Here is a 26,146-nt window from a genome sequence, read left to right as displayed (position 1 = left end):
GTGGGCCATTAGGGGGCCACCAATGTGTGCCCTGATGTAGGGGTCAGTACCATGTTGCTGTTACGTACTGCGCTGGATTTCTCACCTCTGGATACCCGGTTGGCGAATACACCAAGGGGGTGATCCTAACCCTGGCGGTCGGTGTTAAAGTGGCGGCCAACCCGCCAACAGGCTGGCGGTCCAAAAAATGGAATTCTGACCCTGGCGGGAACCGCCAACACAGCCCGCCAACTTAACACTCCGACCGCCGCGGCGGTACAGACAAACAGCGCGGCGGTCACCGCCAACAGGCAGGCGGCAGACAATGTACCGCCCACACTATCATAACTCACCAATCCGCCACCTTTTCCGGGGCGGGAGCACCGCCGATAAAAACACGTCGGAAACAGACTACGAACGGGAAAACGCTCACCAAAACACACTCCACGAGTACGGAGGACAGCATGGAACCCGAATTAAACATCCTACCTGCTTTCATCTACCTTCTCATCTACCACGAGTACGAAGTCCGGCGCAGACGACAACGGTGAGTACTGCACCTACGACACACGGGAGCGGGAGGACGAAAGGTTACGGGCACACACATATGCGACCCCCCCCCCCCCCAATCATGTACCCACCAATGCAGAGCACCAAGTCACAGTGACACCACCCAAACACCCCTGAAAAATGCTAGGACATAATCATATTTGGAATAAATATTTATGTACCAAAAAGCTCCAGAAAATTAGCGTACAACCATGAAAGATATCCACAACAAAACAAATGACATACACATCAGTGTATAACTGAAGTACCAAGTCCTGCACATCCTACGAATTCAGCATGTCCGTGGGCCAAAGTCTTGAGAAACAAGGGCAAAGCCCACACAGGAGACCTGAGTCCTTTGGAGAGAACACTGCAGGGGCATCAGATGTAAAAACTACAGGCACCTCAGGGGGAAGGGAAGGTGGGGGCACCACAGCCACATGAGTCCACGACGCCAGATCCACGAGGAGCCACCATGCCCACGGGACCATCCTGGGGAGTGCAAAGCCACAGTCTCTCAAGTCTCTGCAGTGGGTGGATTGCCCACTGGACCATCCTGGGGAGTGCAAAGCCACAGTCTCTCAATGTCTCTACAGTGGGTGGGCTGCCCACTGGGCCATCCTGGGGAGTGCAAAGCCACAGTCTCTCAAGTCTCTGCAGTGGGTGGATTGCCCACTGGACCATCCTGGGGAGTGCAAAGCCACAGTCTCTCAATGTCTCTACAGTGGGTGGGCTGCCCACTGGGCCATCCTGGGGAGTGCAAAGCCACAGTCTCTCAAGTCTCTGCAGTGGGTGGATTGCCCACTGGACCATCCTGGGGAGTGCAAAGCCACAGTCCATCAGGTGGATGACAGTCTCCACTGGTCAAGGAGGAGGCATGGTGGGCACAATGAACCATCAACGGTGCTTGAGACGGCGGTGCCCTGTTCAGCGGTGCTTGAGACGGCGGGGCCCAGCGGACACCAGCGGAGCGGTGCTTGAGAGGAAGGGCCCAGCGGAGCGGTGCTTGAGAGGAAGGGCCCAGCGGAGCGGTGCTTGAGATGAAGGGCCCAGCGGAGCGGTGCTTGAGACGGCGGGGCCCAGCGGAGCGGTGCTTGAGAGGAAGGGCCCAGCGGAGCGGTGCTTGAGAGGAAGGGCCCAGCGGAGCGGTGCTTGAGAGGAAGGGCCCAGCGGAGCGGTGCTTGAGACGGCGGGGCCCAGCGGAGCGGTGCTTGAGAGGAAGGGCCCAGCGGAGCAGTGCTTGAGAGGAAGGGCCCAGCGGAGCGGTGCTTGAGAGGAAGGGTCCAGCGGAGCGGTGCTTGAGACGGCGGGGCCCAGCGGAGCAGTGCTTGACAGGAAGGGCCCAGCGGAGCGGTGCTTGAGACGGCGGGGCCCAGCGGAGCGGTGCTTGACAGGAAGGGCCCAGCGGAGCGGTGCTTGAAATGAAGGGCCCAGCGGAGCAGTGCTTGAGACGGCGGGGCCCAGCGGAGCAGTGCTTGACAGGAAGGGCCCAGCGGAGCGGTGCTTGAGAGGAAGGGCCCAGCGGAGCGGTGCTTGAGACGGCGGGGCCCAGCGGAGCGGTGCTTGAGAGGAAGGGCCCAGCGGAGCGGTGCTTGAGAGGAAGGGCCCAGCGGAGCGGTGCTTGAGAGGAAGGGCCCAGCGGAGCGGTGCTTGAGACGGTGGGGCCCAGCGGAGCGGTGCTTGAGAGGAAGGGCCCAGCGGAGCGGTGCTTGACAGGAAGGGCCCAGCGGAGCGGTGCTTGAGAGGAAGGGCCCAGCGGAGCGGTGCTTGAGAGGAAGGGCCCAGCGGAGCGGTGCTTGAGAGGAAGGGCCCACCGGAGCGGTGCTTGAGAGGAAGGGCCCAGCGGAGTGGTGCTTGAGACGGCGGGGCCCAGCGGAGCGGTGCTTGACAGGAAGGGCCCAGCGGAGCGGTGCTTGAGAGGAAGGGCCCAGCGGAGCGGTGCTTGAGAGGAAGGGCCCAGCGGAGCGGTGCTTGAGAGGAAGGGCCCAGCGGAGCGGTGCTTGAAATGAAGGGCCCAGCGGAGCGGTGCTTGAGACGGCGGGGCCCAGCGGAGCGGTGCTTGACAGGAAGGGCCCAGCGGAGCAGTGCTTGAAATGAAGGGCCCAGCGGAGCGGTGCTTGAGACGGCGGGGCCCAGCGGAGCGGTGCTTGACAGGAAGGGCCCAGCGGAGCGGTGCTTGAAATGAAGGGCCCAGCGGAGCGGTGCTTGAGACGGCGGGGCCCTGTTCAGCGGTGCCTATCTCCACAGCGGGGCCCTGTTCAGCGGTGCTCTTCTGCACCACGGGTCCTGTTCAGCGGTGCCTATCTCCACGGCGGGGCCCTGTTCAGCGGTACTCTTCTGCACCGCGGGCCCTGTTCAGCGGTGCCTATCTCCACGGCGGGGCCCTGTTCAGCGGTACTCTTCTGCACCGCGGGCCCTGTTCAGCGGTGCCTATCTCCACGGCGGGGCCCTGTTCAGCGGTGCTCTTCTGCACCGCGGGCCCTGTTCAGCGGTGCCTATCTCCACGGCGGGGCCCTGTTCAGCAGTGCTCTTCTGCACCGCGGGCCCTGTTCAGCGGTGCCCATCCAGCAGGTCAAGGGAGCCAGACCTGGCCTGGACTCCCTGTTCAGTCGCCCTCGGACCGTGACGTTTCTGGACCCTTCGGGGACGGACTCCTGGCTTCCTTAGTGTCCTCCTTCCCAGCTGGGATGTGGCATGTGGGGTCCACCTTCTCCGCGCTCCTGCTGCCCTTCCGCTCCTTTGATGGGGCTCTTGGGCCCTTGCCTCCCCCAGATGGTGTGGGTGGTGAAGTGGCCGCACATTGCTCCTTGGGGGCAGCCCTGTCGGTCCTCGCACGGCGGTCCTTGGTTTTGCGGGTCCTCTTGCCGGGGGGGGGGGGCTGGACGTGTCCTTGCTGCTGATCGATGTGTCACTGCTGGCAAAGGGTGGGCTCCAGAACCCAGGCACAACAGTGACACCCGAAGCTGGGCTGGTGGTGGCTGCGGTGCTCTTGGGACTCTTTGAAGATGGATGGGGGAGGTCATCGGGGGGAAAGAGGTTAAGGTTAGCCAGGAAAAGTTTTTTAGGGCCAAGGTAAAGGGTAGGAGAAGTGGAGATGGAAGTGGAGGTAGAGGAGGTGGTTGTAGGAGAGTCAGGTGTGCTGTCATTGGGTGAAGGTGCTGGTGCAGTAGGCTGTCGTGAGGTGGATGGCTGTTGGGTGGGTGGCTGCCTGCGTTTGTGTGTCTTGGAAGAGGGGGTGACAGACACAGTGGGAGAGGACACAGGGGACGTGTACATGGCAGTGGGGGTGGTGACTGCACGAGTGTGGACTGTACTGGAGGGTGAGGTGGTGATGGAAGCACTGGCTGATGTTGGGGTGCATGCAGGTGTGAGTGTAGACGTCACAGGGAGGGAGGAGGGAGACGAGGAGGAGGGGGACACAGGGGTGGCAGTGGCTGTTGGCATGTCTGCATCTGGGTGTTGCTCGGGTGAGTGTTTGCGGGATCTGTGGTGCTTGTGTTTGGATGAGCTGCTCTTGGGTGTTGAGGTGTGTGCAGGCTGGTCTGATGGTGTGGATGGGATAGGCTGAGGAACAGGAGACAGAGAAAGGCTGGAGGCAGTAAGAAGAGGGAGGCTGGAAACAGGGACAATGGCTGCCGTCAGTGCTGAGGCCAGAGCAGTGAACGCTCGTTGATGGGCAGCCTGACCCGAATGAATGCCCTCCAGGTACGCATTGCTCTGTTGCACCTCCCTTTGCACACCCTGGATGGCATTCAAAAGGGTTGTCTGCCCAACAATGAGCGTCCTTACCAGGTCAATGAGCTCCGCACTGAGGGCAGCAGGGGCAACAGGGGCAGGGGCTGAGGTGCCTGGGGCGAAGGAGATGCGCGCCTTCCTGGGCGAACCGGCACGGAGCGAAGACTGAGGGGCTGCTGGGAGGGCGGGGCTGGTGCGCTGGGTGGCGGCTGTACCTGTAGAGGCGGGGGGCACGGATGTTGCCGCCACCCCTAGGGAGCTCCCATCCGAGGACGTGTCGCTTTCGCTGCTCTCACCAGCGGTCCCCGTCGTGGTGCTCCCCTCGCCCTCCGGATCACTGGTGCCCTCGGTGTCTGTTCCTGGGCCCACCGGGGCCTTGTGTCCTGCAGCTCCCTCGTGCTCCGATGCCATATCTCCTCCGCCTGATGATGCTAATGCACACATGCACAAGAAGATGAAGAGAAAGGGTGGGGGGAGAAAAAAGAAGACCAGGTTGAGTGCATGCAATGTCAACACCGTTGGCGGAGAGGACAGACACAGGTGCCTAATGCACTAAGCCGCGCATTCGGGGTACACTACTCAGTACTACTGACTAAGACAACAGGCCAAGAGACGTCAAACGCGCACATGGGAGATGCTGGACCTTCAATGGCTGTACTTGTCACCCTACAGAGGTGGGGGCCGGGGGCACAGGGCCATGCCTAAGGGAGAGGACTACACTACAGAAAGCGCCCTGGCCTAATGTCACCCACAGCCCTCCTCCCCCACCCAGACGCCTCCACTGCGCAGAAAGATAGGAGAATGTGCTGATACTCACCCCCTTGTGTCTGCTGTGATGTCTTAAAGCGCCCATCCAATTCAGGGTAGGCCACCGCCAGGATCCGGGACATCAGGGGGGTCATGGTGCGACTGGCACCCCTCCTAGGTTGGGAGGCCATCCCCAGCAGTGTTTCTGCGGTCTTCCTTGTTCCGCGGCGGATGTCCTCCCACCTCTTGCGGCAGTGGGTGCCCCGTCTGTTGTGGACCCCCAAGGTCCGGACTTCCTTGGAGATGGCACGCCAAATCTCGATCTTCTGATGGGCGCTGACCTATTAGACATGTACAGGGTGGAAAGGAGGAAATCATCAATGGCCTGCATGTTAGATGTAATTGGCCCCCCCCCCCCACTTTGCCATATGGCACATGCTCTCATCTGTCGGGCGTTGCACTCCTCATTCGCCCCCCACCCCACCAACTTACATCCACCCCAATCCACACAGGCATAGCCCATTCCATTAGCACCCGGGGTACTCACTTGTTGGTCTGGAGGACCGTAGAGTAGCGCATACTGGGGGAGGACCCCATCCACGAGCTTGTCCAATTCTTCAGACGTGAAGGCAGGGGCCCTTTCCCCAGTCACAGCAGCCATTGTATCTTCCAGACCGAGGTCACAGCAGCACTTGCAGTATAGGTCCTCTCCTGTGGATGATCAGGTCTCGAGTGATTAAGCAGATAGAAAATGGCGGTCACGTCCGCGGCGGTGCGTACCGCGGCGGTGCGTACCGCGACCGCCGGCGCACTTCGTTATTGGCTCGTGAAACCCATAGGCTTCAATGTTAACCAATGCGGCTTTGCGCCGCGGTCTTCGACCGCCTACCGCCACGGTGTGCCCCGCCAGCGCAGTGACCTCACATCCCATTGTCCCACTTCACAGGTCAGGCAGCCGCCATTTCAAGGGCCCACATGGCTTAATTTTGACTGCGACACACAGGCCTAGGCCTTGCATTGCCACACATACACGCCTTTCAACCCATTGCCATTCTTTAACTGTGCAAGCTGTCTGTACGTACCTGTGGTTTGGCTGACTCTGTGCTCCATGTTGTCCTTCCTAGGCACCGTCCGCTGGGACTTGGGATGAGAAGGAGGAATCCTTGCGTGTACCGACCGCTGGTGGACCTGTCGACAATGGAAGAACGCCATATAATCCTTCGATACCGACTTGACCGTGCCACTATCCATGAACTGTGTGCCCAGCTGGAGCCAGCCCTGATGTCCCCCATCCGCCAACCCACAGGGATTCCCCCTCTGGTGCAGGTTTTGTCAGTCCTCCATTTTTTGGCCAGTGGGTCATTCCAGACCACAGTGGCCATGTCATCTGGAATGTCTCAGCCTATGTTTTCAAAGATTTTGAGCAGAGTGTTGTCTGCCCTGATGAAACTCATGCGGAGCTACATCATTTTCCCCGAGGAGGGTGACTTGCCCACAGTGAAGGGTGATTTCTATGCCCTTGGACATATCCCCAACATCATTGGTGCCATTGATGGGACCCATGTGGCTTTGGTACCCCCAAAAGACGATGAGCAGAGCAGGTGTACCGAAACAGAAAGAATTATCATTCGATGAATGTCCAGGTGGTCTGTTTGGCTGACCAGTACATCTCCCATGTAAATGCCAAGTTCCCAGGGTCAGTGCATGACGCGTATGTGATGCGAAATAGCAGCATCCCCTATGTGATGGAGCAGCTACAGAGACAACGTGTGTGGTGACTCTGGTTACCCCAACCTGCCGTGGCTACTGACCCCAGTAAGGAATCCCCGGACAAGGGCAGAGGAACGCTACAATGAGGCCCATGGGCGTACAAGGAGGGTGATTGAGCGAACCTTTGGCCTCCTGAAGGCCAGGTTTAGGTGCCTGCATATGACTGGTGGATCCCTAATGTACTCACCAAAGAAGGTGTGCCATATCATCGTGGCGTGCTGTATGCTTCACAACCTGGCTTTGCGACGCCAGGTGCCTTTCCTGCAGGAGGATGGTCCAGATGGTGGTGTTGTAGAAGCCGTGGAGCCTGTGGAGAGTGAAGAGGAGGAAGACTCTGAGGACGACACAGACAATAGGGACAGAGTGATACAACAGTATTTCCAGTAACACCCAGGTAAGAATCACCCACGCCATTTCACAATTGCTTCTAGCCTCCTGCATCTGTACTTTCTGTAGTTCCCCACAGATGTTTTTTATTAATTTATGCCTTTCCCTTCCCTTCTCAGTGCTGTCTGACTCAGTACCTGACTTCTGCTTGGTTCGCCCATGAAATACAGCGTATTGACATTGGTATGTTGTCATGACTAATTGACAGAACAGAAATTGAACAGTAATATGTTATCCCTTTGTTAATAATACAGCATGACTCAAAACAGGTTTGTGTGCAAAATGTGATTTATTTACAGTGCTAGATACCGGTACATGTGATTCTAAGGGTGATGGGTGGGGGTGGAGGAATATCCATGGCAGAGTCCAGTTCTCAGTCTCACAGGTGCATTGTTCTTTTGCCTGTGGAAGGATGGAGCATAGGCAGTTCATGGTTGGACAGGGTGGCAATGTGGGACAGTGGGAAGACTTGAGGGGGTATGTCCTGCTGGCGGGGGTCTTGACATCCTACTCTGTCTTTTTCTTTGGTCTCAGGCTCCTCTTACGGGGTGGTTGTTCTTCAGCAGGAGGTGGGGTTCTGGGGGGCTGTCGAGGTGTTGGGACCTCCTGTCCACTAGCGCCGGCGGAGGTGGTAGGCTGTTCCTGGTCCGGCCTAGTGACAGGGGCCCTGTGTGGTGCACCATGGTCCCGCAACGCGTCCTCTATCCTGTGGAGGGCCAGGACGATGGTCCCCATTGCGGTCCCGATGATTCTCAGCTCCTCCCTGAACCCCATGTAGCGTTCCTCCTGCTGTGCCTGGATCTCAGTGAACCTGGCCAGTACCGTCGCCATCGTTTCTTGGGAGTGGTGGTAGGCCCCCATGAGGGTGGTGAGGGCCTCTTGGAGAGTGGGTTCCCTGGGCCTCTCCTCCCCCCCCTGTCGCACAGCAGCCCTCCGAGCTGCCCGGTTTCCCCCGGCCTCTGTCCCCTGGCCGGTGTGCCCGCTCCCACTGCCCCCAGGTCCCTGTTGTTGTTGGGGTGTCGGGTTAGCCTGGGTGCCCTGTAGTGCAGACACACCGCTGATTGAGCTGTCCTAGAGACAGAGGCATGGGCCCGCTGGGTGGGAGCTGTGCTGGTGTCGGCAGAGGGGGTCGGGTCTGGTGTGGCCTGTGTCTGGGTGAGGGGAACCGACTGCCCAGAGGTCCCCGATGGTCCGGGCTGGTCATCAGGTTCACTGTCGACAGAGCTGCTATCCTCAGTGTGGGCCTGTTCCGGTGGTGGGATGGACACTTCTGGACCCTCCTGGCTGGTGTGTTGTCGTTCGGGTCCTGCATGGGGTAAGAGAGTTTGGTTATTGTTTCTGTGTGTGCAATAGCATGCGTGTTGTGGGTGCCCTTGTCCCCCAGTGCAGGCATTCCCTGGAGGGAGGTGTTGTGAGGGTATTTAGTGGGGGGGAGGGGTTAGTGCAGTGGTCATGCTTAGGTGATGGGTGCCCATGGTTTGTGTTGGCATGCAGGAGTTGGTGTTGGGATGGGTGGGTTGTGCTGGTGAGACATTGTCAGGAAGGATGTGTGCTGGGGGGTTGGGGGATATAGTAGTTGAGATGGGACTTACCAGAGTCCATTCCTCCGGCTACTCCTGCGAGGCCCTGAGGATGCAGGATGGTCAAGACCTCTTGCTCCCACGATGTAAATTCGGGAGGGGTGGGTGGGGGTCCGCCGCCAGTCTTCTGGACCGCGATGTTGTGCCTGGAAACCATCGACCGGACCTTCCCCCGTAGGTCGTTCCATCTTTTGCGGATGTCCTCCCTATTCCTGGGATGCTGTCCCACCGCGTTGACCCTGTCCACGATCCGCTGCCATAGCTCCGCCTTCCTGGCTATACTGGTGTGCTGCACCTGCGAGCCGAAGAGCTGGGGTTCCACTCTTAGGATGTCCTCCACCATGACCCGGAGTTCTTGGTCCGAAAATCGTGGATGCCTTTGGGGTGCCATGGGGTGGTGTGGGTGAGGTGTGGGGTGGTGTATGTGATGAGGAGTGTGTTGGTGAGTGGTGCTTTGTGCTACTATGTGGTGTGTGTGATGGTGTAGTGTGCCTCAGTGTGTCTTGCTTTGGATTGTCTGCTGTGTCTCTCTCTCCTTCTCTCAGTAATTGGGGTCGCAGGGGTTTGTGGGTGATGTGGGTGTGTGTTTTATAGTTGGTTGATTGTGTGGGAGTGGTGTGTGTATGTGTATCAGGTGTGTGTTTTTCAAATTGTCCAATGTGGCTGTGTTTTGGTGATGTGTGTGTATTCTGACCGCGGCGGTGTGTAGCGCCAATGGAATACCGCGTTTGAATGACCGCCGTGTGGATTCGTGGGTCGTAATGGCATGGGCGTATTTCTGTTGGCGTGACGGTGGAGGTTTGGTCATCTCCAGTTTATCGCTGCCCGCCGATGTGGCGGGCTGCAGTGGAGGATGGATTTTTGGAGGTTTGGCCGTTGTGGGTCAGAATGACCGTGGCGGTTGACCGCGGCCGCGGCGGTGTTATGGCGGTCTTCTGACCGGCGGTAAGGGCATTTTACCGCCGAGGTCAGAATCACCCCCCAAGTCTTCTACAGGTTCTGGATACTCCCAGATAAGGGCGACCCCTTCTAGTAGCCACGGTGCCGCTTGACAGGCTACGCCAAAGCAGACCGTACCCTCCAGAAGGAGTCCGAGAGGGAAAAATCCCCAACACTGGGGAAAAAAACCTCAAACAGGAACTCCTGAAGAAAAACAAGAAGAAACAGGACTACACAACAGGAAACACAAATAGGCAAAAATCTCCCAAGGCAAAAAGCAGGAACAAAGAACAGGCAAAAATCTCCCAAGGCAAAAAGCAGGAACAAAGAACAGGAGCGAACAGCACAACCAGAAGGAAGTGTTTGCAACGCAAGGTGGAACAAGGCTGACTGACTTAAATACTGAGAAAAGGGAAGTGACATCACAGGAAAAGGAAAGAACACCATCTTGAATCGGGAAGAGCCCATAGACCAGTATAGGAAAAAGAAAATAGTATAAAAGAAAAACAGAGCATGCTGGGACAAAAACACGAAGAAGACAAGATGGACACAACATGGACAGATACAGATAAAAAGACCAGACAAACCACCAACAACAAAAGAAGAAAAAAAAGGCTACAGGTAAGTGTAGCGCAACCGGGAGCAAAATATATGCTTCCCAGAATGTGTAGTCAAAAAACGCAGGGAAAGGCGCTCTGAGTATCGGTATAGTTTTCCATCTGCGAGGACAGAAAGAGACGCTGCGTCTGAGCGCGGCGTTACAGTTGCTGAGCCAAAAGCAGTAAATAAATGATGACACGTCCACTGCCACCATAGTCAGAAACCAACCTTTCTCTCTCCCAGTGAAGAGGATGATGGCCTTCCTACTGTGAACCTTCCTGTACTGGATTTCACTGATTATGTAGATGACCAGCTGACAACCATCAATGCTGACACTCTCCAGGATGTCCTGGGTTCATTCTAGACACCATCTCCAGTCACAGGGAGGACACACAGCGTTGTGGGGTCTCCACATGAACCACCCAACAACAAACATGCACCCTCAACCAATACAGCCACAGCCCTGTACTCGGAGGACCCAGACATTACCTTTTAGAGGACAACGGTAGGAGTCCAGCAGGATGGGATGAAGACCATGGCGGGCAGCCTACAGGAAGTGCAGATGTGCCTCAGTCAGAATGAGGACAACTCTACTTTCAACAGAGGCACCCACTCTCTGCTACGTGGACTCCAGCAGTCCCTGGCCAACATTGCTGCTGTCCTAAATCAGTGGTTGGAACAATTACACTCCCAAAGTGCCAGCAGCATGATTGATAACAGGCCGGGGGCTATACAAAATGCCCTTGTGCTCACACAGTGGGAAGTTGCCTCCCTCAGGGAAGAAAAGTCTGCCTACCACAGTGATGTGGCAGCAGTGTTGCAAAATCAGCAGTTCCTCCTTGCTGCAGTGATGCCTTATGTGTTCCCAGAAATAAAAGGTGCTGGGACCTTTGATTCCACAACATTATCTACTGATTTGTCTGTTCTGTGCCCCCCTCAACTTCAACAACAGCACTACCCATGGCACAGGAGGCAGAAGACACATCAGAGGACGAAGATGTGGAAGCAACAACATTCACACGTAAAATCACCCTGTAGCTACAGTCTGTGCCACATGGACAGTATCTCTTTAGTTCTGTGCTTAAGGTCATGCTAGGTTTGTGACAGTTGGCAATGTGCCCTCTTCACTCTACCACTGTTGGCTGATGTTGTATGGACTGTCATGGTCTCAGTTCCTACTTATTGTCAATTTGGACACAAACTCACTAATGCACACGACATGTCCCTCACTCTTGGACTCTGAATGAACATTAAATGGCTCAGGACCTCTCATGGGGTCAGTGAACAGAACATTGTACTGCACTGGAAACTAAATTTGCACATGTAAATAAATCTCCATATTCACATGTATATTGCCATCTTTTACTGTGATCAATCAGCTCACCTAAATGTATGTATTGTGTAAAGCTATGTCAATGTGAACAGAACCTAATGACATGTAGCTTACTGTCCAACACAAAGCCACACACTAGCACTCCAACATGAAAAAGGTGACTGATAGTGTTGTGGATAACAACCAAATTACAAATCCTCAAAAGCATGTATCGGACAGATATTCAAGTTGACATATGGCATGTATGGGTCAGAACACAAGTGTCTGAAAATTTCCCTGACAATAGCACTAGTACAACAAATATGTGAGGAATAGAAGAGGCAACATTGATCAGTGACAGGCAGCTGTCAGCATTCCAGGATACCCCCCCCCCCCAAATAAGGTGAAGTAAAATGTGCTCAACTTTACAAGAATAATTGTGACAGACCTCAGCAATGACAGTTGATGTTGCATTCTTACCTGTCAAAGATTTTGTAAACATACACAATGTGATTGTCAGGAACTGGGGATGAAAAATGTTTTGAGTAGCTGATGCTCATATTGCAGCCAATCAAACAGCTCCTTGATCATAGGGGATAAACATAGTCATACATGTAAATTAATACAGAAAGCATACCCTTAGGCATTCCTCTAACTTGGGCAGTGCACACATAAGAACACCCAGACACAAGTCATCATGGACACTGAATTGTCTACAACTAACAGGATTTATTGGTACTTAAAAACAACACCTTATAAAAACGTAAACTAAACACTATCCTAAACTAAGATAACTTATACTAACTTATCTAAACTTACCCCTACAGCCATCTATCCTAATCTAAACTTATCTTATACATGTAACGTCACACACTAAACATTGAACCCCCTCCCCCTTAAGAGACATGATACGAGTAGGACAACATAAACTAAAGCTACACATATACTAGTTTAACCTATATCCCGAACATGTATATACTTTTTTGTAAAGTTTTTTATGGACAGTTTTTTTCGTTTTTTTTTGGTATTTCTTATTATTTTGAACATAGAGCCCCATACATAACACACCACCCCCCCACCCCAAAACAAAAAATGAAACTAAAACACCCCCCAACTATACTTACTCTATCCTACACTAACCTAATCTATGCTACCTAACCTATTAATAACCACCTAAAACCCACTAAAACTAAATGCAAAATACAACAGGAGATAGGAAGGACCTGGGAGGCTGTGCATATACTAAATTACAGTTTCTTCAGCTTGTTTTTACAAAACGTTAACAGTTTGTAATTGTGAGCATTGTCCTGCTCCAGTCTGCCCAACCTGGCCATAATAGCTGCCTTGTCCCTCCTCATGTCCGCCTCAAAGCTGGAGGATGTGGTTGCTGCAGGTGGCTGTTGCAGTACTTGTGTTGCCATTGGTGATGTGAACGTGGAGGGGGTTGGACCAGCTGAGGCACCCCTGATGTGGTGCTCAATGTGCTTTGCCCTGTTGCGCTCTGTTAATAAGGTCTCTCATTGGGAAGGCAAGCCAAGACCTTGATGGCTTCTCCCGCCAATATCTCCTGGACATCTTCCTATACTCTGCTTATACCTCCATGATGTGGTGGAAACACTCAGTCCTCTTATCAAAAGCACGCTTCTTTGCTGGGGTCATAGTTGCAGCTAAAATGTGAGGAAAACATGACATCAACTACTGCATTAAGTAGAGGTAGAACAACCATGCAATGCACACAGCATCATCAGATGACACATGCTGTCCACTGGACATTCCATAACAATGTCAATAACCAAATCAAGACTCAACTTTCTACCAGCCTTCTACGGTATCATGTTCATGTCACAGGTTTAGCAGCTATCCATTGTTGACCCTTAGGGGCCAAATGTAAGTTGGATAGTGCCTCCTTTCGCCCCATTTGGGTCATCATACTTGTGAGGATCTAGTGGCTCAACAAGTCCCAAATCCCTGTACCATAGTCACAAAGTGGCACAATGCATGCATTCCACCGCTTTGATACCTCTTGCGTCACATTATGCCTTGGCCAGGCATCATGGATGCAAGTTGGGGTTCACCAGGTAGGGGGGAGCAGGAAAAATGGCACTGGGAATTCTAAGAGATTCCAATGCATCATTTATGTTTCCTTAGGTTAACACCTTCTCAGAACAGGCGTTACAGCGGGGCACCATTGCTGAAAATGGGTCCCTATGTACAGTTCAGTGTTAGTGCCAATATGGTTTGCCCTAAGCCTGAACAGTACATCTATATTGTCTACATATTTTGTACCTAATGTCCACTACCCTGTGGCATGGTGTGCAAAATATCTTATGGGGCGCAAACATGGTGACAGAAGGGGTGACCTAACGAGCACAGGAAGAGTGGCGCTTCACTAGGTGCAGCAACAGTTTACCTTATTATTGAACTACCTGTGTGCTTGCATGTTTTACACCTCCTAAGTACCACATAAACACTCACCATCCACATTCTATACACACGTGATGTGACCAAGCTCACTCACAATTATCATGATGGGTAGATCATATAGGTTAATCTGCACACATCTTGTTTGCTACAATCCGTAGACATATCCCACATCCATCTGGAGCAGAACTGAAATCTCAATGTGTACTCAACTGACCGTTGCACAGCACAGTAGGGATCCTTGCACGGCCGTTGCCTCACTTCATTTCAGAAGAGTAGTGAGGCACCAGTGGTGCAAGTGTCTCCTTGATAAGCCCCCTAGAGACCTCAACACATGTACATCACTTGCACTGTCCTGAGTAAATTAAAGCAACGTGTGGCACACAGTGCTGTAACATGCTGTGACAAATATGTTGGCAACAGGCATGATCATCAGATAAACAGCACCTCTGACACGTATCTTGACTGACATCACTCTGTATGTGGGCATGCTTTCCTTTTCCTAATACCCACAGTTCCATAGCAGCACACGTTGGCACGTGTGCAACAATCAGCTTAATCTACATCCTCAACATTGCAACTGACATGATGTCAATACCCAAACTCAGATGATGTTATCTTATTGGTCACACATGCCATTTTAACGTTGCATTGGACACAACATACTCTCTCACACACAACCCTGGAATGACACAGGTGATGCACAAGGTGACACTTACTGGCTGCATCAGGGTCTTCAAACTGAAACCCTCTCCAATTGTGCAAGGTGGAGGTCCACCTGCAAGACATGACAGTAACACATAGCTTTGTGATTCTTGAACATTTCTAAGCATGGCCAGCTGTTACACATTCAACTTGATTAGCTGAGTAAGCTAGTCAACTTTGAGTTAGGAATGAACAACTGCCAACCATTACATTCCTGTCTGTAAGAAAAAGGGCCAGATTAAAAAGGCCCTGGCGCCACCAGAGCATCACATTCCATGACACTCCTGTAGTGCTTTTCTGATATGCATCATTTTTTTGCACATGATGGTCATGCGTGTTTTTTTCCGTGAAGGCTGACAAGGCCTGACAACTTGCGATTGACGCGCAGGAGCCAGGCGTCATTTTATTGATCTGTGATGTGTGGAGAATCGCCGCTTGCGTTGACATTTTTTATGCATAATGGGAATGCATAGATTTTGTTGGAAAGGCTGACATGCACCCAGATTCACATTCCTTGTTACAGGGGCTATGCATCTGTGTAGTCAGTATGGTATGGGTACGTGTGTGTGCATGTGCATTCATATTTGTAACAGTAACATCGGAATGTGTTACCATATGTTTGCATGTGTGTGTGATGCATGAGATGAGTGATACTGTTTGTGCATGTGGTGGTAGACTTTTTCCACATACATGTGTGTGAGTCTACCACATTGTCATGTCTGATTTCCAAATCTACATTTGACAACACTGCTTTTGATATGATGGGCTATGTCGAATACATGTTAATGCCTGTGATATCCTTGACAAATCATACACAAAGGATGCTGTGGACTATGGCTGGGTGGATTTCACATAACCCATGGCAATGTGAGTGCATGTGTGTCCACACTGTGGTGTGTTGTATGGTTCAGGGTTCATGACACTATGCTACATGTGTAATATATGGTCCCCGGTGCATATGATGCAGGAGATGGTGTACTGACATGTGTCAATGAAGATCGGTATATGATGTGTGTGTGGAAAGATATGTTTCATTCAATATGTGTAATGAATGCCAAAGTGATGTGTTCATGGGATAATGCACCTCCCAAATCTTCCAGCATGGACACATGTTGGCCATCGTTTCATTGCTGTGTATTCATATTTGTGCCATCTATGTTTCCCTATGTGGGAACATATCTGAAGGTCATATATGTCTATGTATGTGATACATATCCATTTTCATTAGTGGAAAGTTGACTTTGTGCGTACTCCAATACACAATTCCAATCCTGAGCCATTGAAGTGGTACATGTGTGCTGAGAATTCAGAAATATGTGTGAAAGGCACACACTTGGTACATGAAATCAACCAAAGCATGTTTGTTTTGACTGTTACATATAATGACATACAACTGCGTTGCAGGGTTGCTGTCAGGCAATGATGGCACCCTAATCACCATTGCTCCTGTGGCACTTTGTGTGCCCACACAAACCCATGGTTGCATGTACTGACACAGGTTGACAGTGCTCAACTCAGCTCAGTCCACTGTGCACAAGCAGCAGGCCCCTGACTCTGTCAAGAGTCAATGTAGCCTCAGCAGAGGAGTAAGGAGTATAGGGCAGGGCTCTACATTCATCATGATTGCTCTTCAGCTGCGCATTGCACAGTCCCCTGCAGACACCTGCACAATTATGATCCCATGGCCTAGCATGTTTTGGCTCCTTTGGGGTACTTGATGTCAAGCGTGCCCTATCACGTACGAGGGACCAGCTGCTTGTTCGTGTAGGACATGTCTCATTATTTGGCATGGTTTGACACAAATGATTAGGGCATTTATATCCTGTGTAAGTTGCTAATGTTTTCCAATCCAAGGGACAAAAAATGTAATCTGTAACTGCCTTCTGTCACACTAGTATGCGATGGGCAAGCATAAAGTTGTTGTTGTTGCCAACATGAATGGGTTATGTACTGACCTACACATCCTCTGTGAATATATGTCTGGTGATCACATGGTTACAGTGTTGTGTTGTACAGTCAGTATTGATCTAGGGGTGTTCCTTCTCCAACCATAACGCAACATCTTATTTCGAATGGATTTGGTCCTGCATTGCTGGCATTCTTTTGCTGCTTACCCTTTGTACACAGCTTCTACTGCAACATTGTTTCATCACACATGGACAGGATGCAACACATCTTCTTTTACTGGCTAAGTGATAGTATCCCTCCCAATCTCAGGCTTTGCTAGATTGTGTAGTGAAACCTAGTTTGTTTTCATGGGATTACAGGGGTTAGTTTAGCCTTTGGCTTGCAGACTCGTGCCACTGTCACCTAGTGACTTTTAACCTACTTAGCTTGTTCTGTCTTGCCAATTTAATTACTTAATTCATCTAGGATGGCTGCCTTTTTTTATAGTTAGGCTGCTTGTTATGCTTTGCATTATCAGTGCCACCGCGCTACGGCATCAAGATCAAGCAATAAAAACAAACAAACAGTAGGTGTTCACACTTGGGGATTTTCCCTCTCTATACTTTTGAGGGATTTGTTTATAATAATTGCCGTCCCAAGTATATCTGTTATCTATTGTTTGGGAACACACCTACGTCAGGAGTCCTGGTAGATCTGTATAATTACATCGCACTTTAGACAGATAATCAGAGGGATTCCGACCAGAGGGCATCGCCGCCATCGCTGATATCGATGCTGCACGTGGTCTTGACGCTGACCCAGTCTTCGTGTCCTTGCGGAGTCTGAGATAGAGACCTCATTCCAAGGTAACAAGGGTTGGAGGCTCCTCTCATGGACATGACATTGGCAGATTAGGTTTAACAAACCCAGCTCTCCTTTAGGTAGGAGGTTAGGCCTATCATATTAGGGTATTAGGGCATATTACACCTCTTATGTCTTTACATGCTATTGCAAGATGGTGGGAGTCTTTGTAATAATGACTCTCGTCTTCACAATTGGGTTTTTTGCCCTAATCATTATCCTAATCATTGCAGCCCATGCAACATATCGCAGATTGGAGTTGTGTTAAATAAAAACTATTGAAACTTTACTGCATCTTTGTCATTGCTTGTGTTTGTATGAGACATGATATATCAGTGAGAAAGGGGTAATCTCAGTTTAACCACAACACTCCCTGAGATGTCTTATTCTCAAGTCCATACGTAAAGGCTGCCACAAATCAACTTTTACTATTGTGTTTCTGGTGAGATGAGGCTAGTGAGCCGGTAAGGTTGGGAGAACAGTTGTGACTTGTTGTAGGATAGGCGTAGTCGCCTACAAACAAAAGTACTGTCATCCTTAAACCAGCAGTTTTGCCTAGAGCAAGAGTCCAAACTATTACATGGCGCCACCAACGATGGTGTTTAGGCACTAATTTATGGATACCCCAACTATCACTGTCTCACAGACAACAGGTACCCTAAGTACCATTATACGGAGGCATCCGTGGTCTTTGGGAAATTCCTCCTCAGCCGAAAAGGTACCACCTGATTAAGCTGTAGGTTGTTTGAGCTTTAACTCATAAAAGGACATTACTCCCCACTTTTGGTGTTCCATTTTTCTAAACGAATATGGCTATCGCCAGTGACATTCCTGAAAATGCTAGACAAGCACTAACACAACACTTATTAGCGCATGGCCTTAATGATGAGGGCGGGGATGTTACTCTTATAATCGAAGCTAATGAAGCATAACAAACAGAAACGTTTTATTGTTGGGTCACCTTTCCCGAGGTGGACCAAAGAACACATACATTCCACACGTACAAAATTGCAAACGTACCTCAATGGTACCGAGCATACCAGTATCATAAAATATCGCTCACATACCAAAAGCACCAGAACTGTTTTGAGGGCGCCCTACCACACATATTACAAAGGGTGAGGCTAGGTCCTTTATGTAATGATGGACCAACATGGCCTATGTTTGCCACATACACACCTCACCCAGGCATACAAAATATGCCAATAGCAGATCTGCAAGAATAATATAATGAATTAGTGACATTATATAGACGACTAGTTCAGTTCGTAATGAGAACTTTGAACACCGTACCAGCGTGTCCAGCACCGTCAGCACCTGGTGGTTACCAATTGGCTACTGGAGTTAATCCACAAACAGTGCATATTATTATGGGTAAAGTACCCACAGAACAAGAAAAAATACAGTTCTGGATTGCCCAGTAAACTAATCAGCTAGAAGCTGAGTTTCCCCATATGGGACCACAGGAAAAACATAGACTGCTCACTATGTGCTTGCCCTTAGGGATGGTTCCCTCGGTGGATGAGTGCGCCACATGGGGTACGGTCTTCACTGCTATTTACACTACCACACATGGTACCCCAACACTTGCCAATCTACCGGAGGTGTTAAAACAAATACAGAATGAGCATGGGACTGCACCAGCCTTGGATTAGGGGATGAAATTAATGCATAACTTTGAAGCGGTGTCCTCAATAATATTCAGGAATATTAAAGGTGAAGCGGTAGCACTGGCAATACACCAGCGTCTCCGGGAAACTCCACACCAGGAACAAGAGAGACAGCTACCGAAAATAATTTCCGACACCTATACTAGTGTAGGGTGGGATAGTTTGGGAGCCAAGCCAAAGAAATTGGAGTTAGAAGGTACCACCCATAAAGAGGGTACAAAGCAGGCACAAGAGGGCCCTAAGAAGCACTGGGAAAAACAAAATGATTTCAAATATAGAAGAAATAAGAGAGCTGGTTCTCCACACCCGGAGAACTCCGAAAGGAGATACAATCTCAGAAATAGGGAGAACATTAAAACTCCTGACAGATATATTGATTCACGTCCCTCTCGTTCCTTTCAGGACGCACCGGATAGACGTAGCAAGAGAGGGGGCCGTCCTGATCGACGTCCTGAATACGTGAAACAAAAGAAAGACTCGCCGCAGTCTACCATTAAAAAAGAAGAAAAGACTCCTCAGGAAAAGCCACAGTTTAAAAAGAAAAGGGTGGCAGCACTGACAGCTAAAAATGCCAGTATACTTGAGAACACTGTTGAGGAACAAGTAGAGGGCAGTGACTCTGTTAGACCGCAGCAGAGGTCACAATATGTCGCTAGAGTCTGCGAGATCATCTGGATGCGACAGCAACTAGCGATTTTATCATAGTCGAAACTGCGGGCGGCCACGTTCTCCCATCTGACAGGGTTTATGATTTGAAAATTCAGATAGAGGGAGAGGTGGAGGGCACCATTGGGGTGATATTTTGGGACGAACTTACTAGTGATATCCTATTGGCCGAAAGAGACTGGCCGCCTGAACACGTCCGTAAGCTCCCGCATGGGGAAGATGTCATTTTGCCTTCTTTCTCTGATCTTGTTCCAGAAGCAGAAAAAGAAGCCTATGCTGGTGAATGGGATTTAGCGCAGGCACCTGCGTTATGCCGCAATCATGTAAGTTGGGACAAGGTGTCTCCTTATCATGTTATTCCCGTTAGGACCACACCCCAACCACAGCCACAATATCCTGTTAAACATGAAGCGAAAGCTACGGTGAGGGAGATTCTCACCCAGCTTGAGTACCAAGGAGTAATTGAGCCCTGTACATCTGCAATGAATAACCCGTTATTCCCCATTGCAAAGTCAGACCATTCAACAGAATAGTCATTGATTACAGACACCTAAATAGTCATACACGTACATATGCTATACAAAACTCACATAGCACAGCACTAAAAAACAATACAGTGCATAAAAAATATAAAACAACATTAGACATATCTAATAGCTTTTTCTGCCAGAACTTAGCACACGAAAGTCGAGACCTGAGTGCATTTTCATGTGGCTCTCAGAAACGCTTTTGTCTTTTACCTCAAGGCTATAAAAACAGCCCGGGGCTATTTTCAGCCCGTGTAACATCAATATTACAGGATATTGATTCCGAGGCGTTATCCTATGTGGATGACATATATCTCACAGACAACGACCTGGACATTCATCTTGCAAGGGTCGATCGGATCATTTTGGGATTTGCAGACCTTGGTTACAAATTCAATGTTAAAAAAAGTAAAATAGCCTTTCTCAGTGTACTGTTTTCTGGGATATGAGCTAGCAAACCAGGGAAAGAGCCTGGCCTGACTAATACACTTAAGAAACTGCAGTCATTACTAGGTTTCTTTAATCTTGACAGACCATACATTCCAGATTATGCATAACGTATCAAGCCACTTCATGACTTGGTTCAGCCCAATTTTTCTAGCAGACACTGGACAGTTGAACATACATGCATCCTTAGGGAAATGCAACAGGACATGCTAGAAGCTAAACACTTACACACACGTGACAATAAAACAAATTTGGCCATCAGAATAATTCCTGGTGCCATTGGATTTACTTATGTCACCTTCAATAAAGGTGACACAGTACCCATCGCATATAAATCACATTTATACTCTAATTCAGAACAGCGTTTTACACCTACAGAAAAGATTCTGTTGGCAGTTCAGATGACCGTCATAAAAAGAGACCACTTGCCCTAAGGGAAACGCATCATTGTGGTTTCCCCGGTGCCGGCCCTAGAGGCCGTCACCAAAGCTAGCGTTCCTAACGCTAAAGCATTACATCCATGTTGGATACAATGGGCAACATCTCTGACTGCCACTGATGTTGATTACAAATTTGATCCAAAACGTCAGACACAAGGGTTTCTCCAATACGAACAGGAGTACCCCCCTCCTCCAAATATCCTGCCATTAGACAGATACCATACTGTACACTGATGGTTCAGCACAACCAGCTGTAGGTACTAAACATCAACACTTGCGCAGCCGCGAGCAGAGTGATGGAGGATGGAGTGTTTCACCCTCACAACACCTACACGCAGTCCCTAGGGGACTGCACAGCTCAGTTGGCTGAACTTAAAGCTCTAATACTAGCGCTCGAACATACTGAGCCAGGAAGCATGACTTTGATAGTCTGTGATTCATACTACTGCGATTCGAAAGGGAACACCATTAAATACAAAATATTATGGGGGAGGGTGGCTGATCTTAAGGATAAGCTACTGTGTGTCCATGTAGTACATACATTGGGCCACCAACATGTAGGAATACACGTTACTGGTCCATCATCAGTTGTTTTTGCATTTGTCGCCTTAAGTGGGAAGGGTTTGCCCAGACATGGGTCTTGTGCTTGCTATGCCACCAGATTCAAGCTAGCATGGCTGATGAAGGGTGATACCCTGTAACCGGTCCCAGGATGCTTGTTTGTGGTCCAGGGAAGACTTGGCCTGGCAGTTTGGGCTGGACTGTTCCCATGTGCAAAAAAACTGATGGATTAAACCCAGATCTGTGACTGGGGGTGAATGTTTGAATTGCTCTGCATTCCATCCATCATCAGTTGTTTTTGCATTTGTTGCCCCAAGTGGGAAGGGTATGCCCAGACATGGGTCCCATGCTTGCTATGCCACCAGATTCAAGTTAGCCTGGCAGATGAAGGGTGATACCCTGAAACCTGTCCCAGGATGCTTGTTTATGGTCCAGGGAAGACCTGGCCTGGCAGTTTGGGCTGGACTGTTCCCATGGGGAACAGAGTCAAGACTGATTTGCATATGGCTGGGTCTAAACTGGAATGGCATGGCAAGCAAAAAAACTGTTGGATTAAACCCAGATCTGTGACTGGGGGTGAATGTTTGATTTGCTCTGCATTCCGTCCATCATCAGTTGTTTTTGCATTTGAGGCCCCAAGTGGGAAGGGTATGCCCAGACGTGGGTCCCGTGCTTGCTATGCCACCAGATTCAAGCTAGCCGGGCAGATGAAGGGTGATACCCTGAAACCGGTCCCAGGATGCTTGTTTCTGGTCCAGGGAAGACCTGGCCTGGCAGTTCGGGGTGGACTGTTCCCATGGGGAACAGGGTCAAGACTGATTCGCATATGGCTGGTTCTAAACTGGAATGGCATGGCAAGCAAAAAAAACAAAAAACAATGAATTAAACTCAGATCTGTGACTGGGGGTGAATGTTTGATTTGCTCTGCATTCCGTCCATCACCAGTTGCTTTTGCATTTGTCGCCCCAAGTGGGAAGGGGTATGCCCAGATGTTGGTCCCGTGCTTGCTATGCCACCAGATTCAAGGTAGCCTGGCTGATGAAGGGTGATACCCTGAAACCGGTCCCAGGATGCTTGTTTCTGGTCCAGGGAAGACCTGGCCTGGCAGTTCGGGCTGGACTTTTCCCATGGGGAACAGGGTCAAGACTGATTTGCATATGGCTGAGTCTAAACTGGAATGGCATGACAAGCAAAAAAAACTGATGGATTAAACCCAGATCTGTGACTGGGGGTGAATGTTTGATTTGCTCTGCATTCCGTCCATCATCAGTTGTTTTTGCATTTGTCGCCCCAAGTGGGAAGGGTATGCCCAGACGTGGTCCTGTGCTTGCTCTGCCACCAGTTTCCACCTAGCCTGGCTGATGAAGAGTAATACCCTGCAACCGGTCCCAGGATGCTTGTTTCTGGTCCAGGGAAGACCTGGCCTGGCAGATCGGGGTGGACTTTTCCCATGGGGAACAGGGTCAAGACTGATTTGCATATGGCTGAGTCTAAACTGGAATGGCATGACAAGCAAAAAAAACTGATGGATTAAACCCAGATCTGTGACTGGGGGTGAATGTTTGATTTGCTCTGCATTCCGTCCATCATCAGTTGTTTTTGCATTCGTCGCCCCAAGTGGGAAGGGTATGCCCAGATGTGGGTCCTGTGCTTGCTATGCCCCCAGATGCAAGCTAGCCTGGCTGATGAAGGGTGATACCCTGAAACCGGTCCCAGGATGATTGTTTGTGGTACAGGGAAGACCTGGCCTGGCAGTTCGGCATGGACTGTTCCCATGTGGACCAGGGTCAAGACTGATTTGCATGTGGTTGGGTCTAAACTGGAATGACATGGCAAGCAAAAAAACTGATGGATTAAACCCAGATCTGTGACTGCGGGTGAATGTTTGATTTGCTGTGCATTCCGCCCATCATCAGTTGTTTTTTAATTTGTCGCCCAAAGTGGGGAGGGTATGCCCGGAAGTGTGTCCTGTGCTTGCTATGCCACCAGATGCAAGCTAGCCTGGCTGATGAAGGGTGATACCCTGAAACCGGTCCCAGGATGATTGTTTGTGGTAAGGGGAAGACCTGGCCTGGCAGTTCAGGCTGGACTGCTCCCATGGGGAACAGAGTCAAGACTGATTTGCATATGGCTGGGTCTAAACTGGAATGGCATTGCAAGCAAAAAAACTGATGGATTAAACCCAGATCTGTGACTGGGGGTGAATGTTTGATTTGCTCTGCATTTCGTCCATCATCAGTTGTTTTTGCATTCGTCGCCCCAAGTGGGAAGGGTATGCCCAGATGTGGGTCCTGTGCTTGCTATGCCCCCAGATGCAAGCTAGCCTGGCTGATGAAGGGTGATACCCTGAAACCGGTCCCAGGATGATTGTTTGTGGTAAGGGGAAGACCTGGCCTGGCAGTTCAGGCTGGACTGCTCCCATGGGGAACAGAGTCAAGACTGATTTGCATATGGCTGGGTCTAAACTGGAATGGCATTGCAAGCAAAAAAACTGATGGATTAAACCCAGATCTGTGACTGGGGGTGAATGTTTGATTTGCTCTGCATTTCGTCCGTCATCATTTGTTTTTGCATTTGTCGCCCCAAGTGGGAAGGGTATGCCCAGACGTGGGTCCCGTGCTTGCTATGCCACCGGATTCAACCTAGCCTAGCTGATGAAGGGTGATCCCCTGAAACCGGTCCCAGGATGCTTGTTTCTGCTCCTGGGAAGACCTGGCCTGCCAGTTCGGGCTGGACTGTTCCCATGGGGAACAGAGTCAAGACTGATTTGCATATGGCTGGGTCTAAACTGGAATGGCATTGCAAGCAAAAAAACTGATGGATTAAACCACGATCTGTGACTGGGGTGAATGTTTGATTTGCTCTGCATTTCGTCCGTCATCATTTGATTTTGCATTTGTCGCCCCAAGTGGGAAGGGTATGCCCAGACGTGGGTCCCGTACTTGCTATGCCACCGGATTCAACCTAGCCTAGCTGATGAAGGGTGATCCCCTGAAACCGGTCCCAGGATGCTTGTTTCTGGTCCTGGGAAGCCCTGGCCTGGCAGTTCGGGCTGGACTGTTCCCATGGGGAACAGAGTTAAGACTGATTTGCAAATGGCTGGGTCTAAACTGGAATGGCATGGCAAGCAAAAAAACTGATGGATTAAACCCAGATCTGTGACTGGGGGTGAATGTTTGATTTGCTCTGCATTTCGTCCGTCATCATTTGTTTTTGCATTTGTCGCCCCAAGTGGGAAGGGTATGCCCAAACGTGGGTCCCGAGCTTGCTAAGCCACCAGATGCAAGCTAGCCTGGCTGATGAAGGGTGATCCCCTGAAACTGGTCCCAGGATGCTTGTTTCTGGTCCCGGGAAGACCTGGCCTGGCAGTTCGGGCTGGACTGTTCCCATGGAGAACAGGGTCAAGACTGATTTGCATATGGCTGGGTCTAAACTGAAATTGCATGGCAAGCAAAAAAACGGATGGATTGAACACAGATCTGTAACTGGGGGTGAATGTTTTATTTGCTCTGCATTCCGTCCGTCATAATTTGTTTTTGAATTTGTCGCCCCAAGTGGGAAGGGTATGCTCAGACGTGGGTCCCGTGCTTGCTATGCCACCAGATTCAACGTAGCCTGGCTGATGAAGGGTGATACCCTGAAACCGGTTCAGGATGCTTGTTTCTGGTCCAGGGAAGAACTGGCCTGGCAGTTCGGACTGGACTGTTCCCATGGGGAACAGGGTCAAGGCTGATTTGCATATGGCTTGGTCGAAACTGGAATGGCATGGCAAGCAAAAAAAACGGATGGATTAAACCCAGATCTGTGACTGGGGGTGAATGTTTGATTTGCTCTGCATTCTGTCCATCATCAGCTGTTTTTTCATTCATTGCCCCAAGTGGGAAGGGTATGCCCAGACGTGGGTCCCGTGCTTGCTATGCCACCAGATTCAACCTAGCCTGGCTGGTGAAAGGTGATTCCCTGAAACTGGTCCCAGGATGCTTGTTTCTGGTCCCGGGAAGACCTGGCCTGGCAGTTCGGGGTGGACTGTTCCCATGGGGAACAGGGTCAAGACTGATCCGCATATGGCTGGGTCTAAACTGGAATGGCATGGCAAGCAAAAAAAACAAAAAAAACAATGAATTAAACTCAGATCTGTGACTGGGGCTGAATGTTTGATTTGTTCTGCATTCTGTCCATCATCAGTTGTTTTTGCATTTGTCGGCCTAAGTGGGAAGGGGTATGCCCAGACGTTGGTCCCATGCTTGCTATGCCCCCAGATTCAAGCTAGCCTGGCTGATGAAGGGTGATACCCTGAAACCGGTCCCAGAATGCTTGTTTCTGGGTCAGGGAAGACCTTTCCTGGCAGTTTGGGCTGGACTGT

The sequence above is a fragment of the Pleurodeles waltl genome, chromosome 5 (genome assembly GCF_031143425.1).
Source record: "Pleurodeles waltl isolate 20211129_DDA chromosome 5, aPleWal1.hap1.20221129, whole genome shotgun sequence".
Taxonomy (NCBI): Eukaryota; Metazoa; Chordata; class Amphibia; order Caudata; family Salamandridae; genus Pleurodeles; species Pleurodeles waltl.
The sequence above is the reverse complement of the archived record's forward strand: the minus strand, read 5'-3'. Positions refer to the sequence as shown.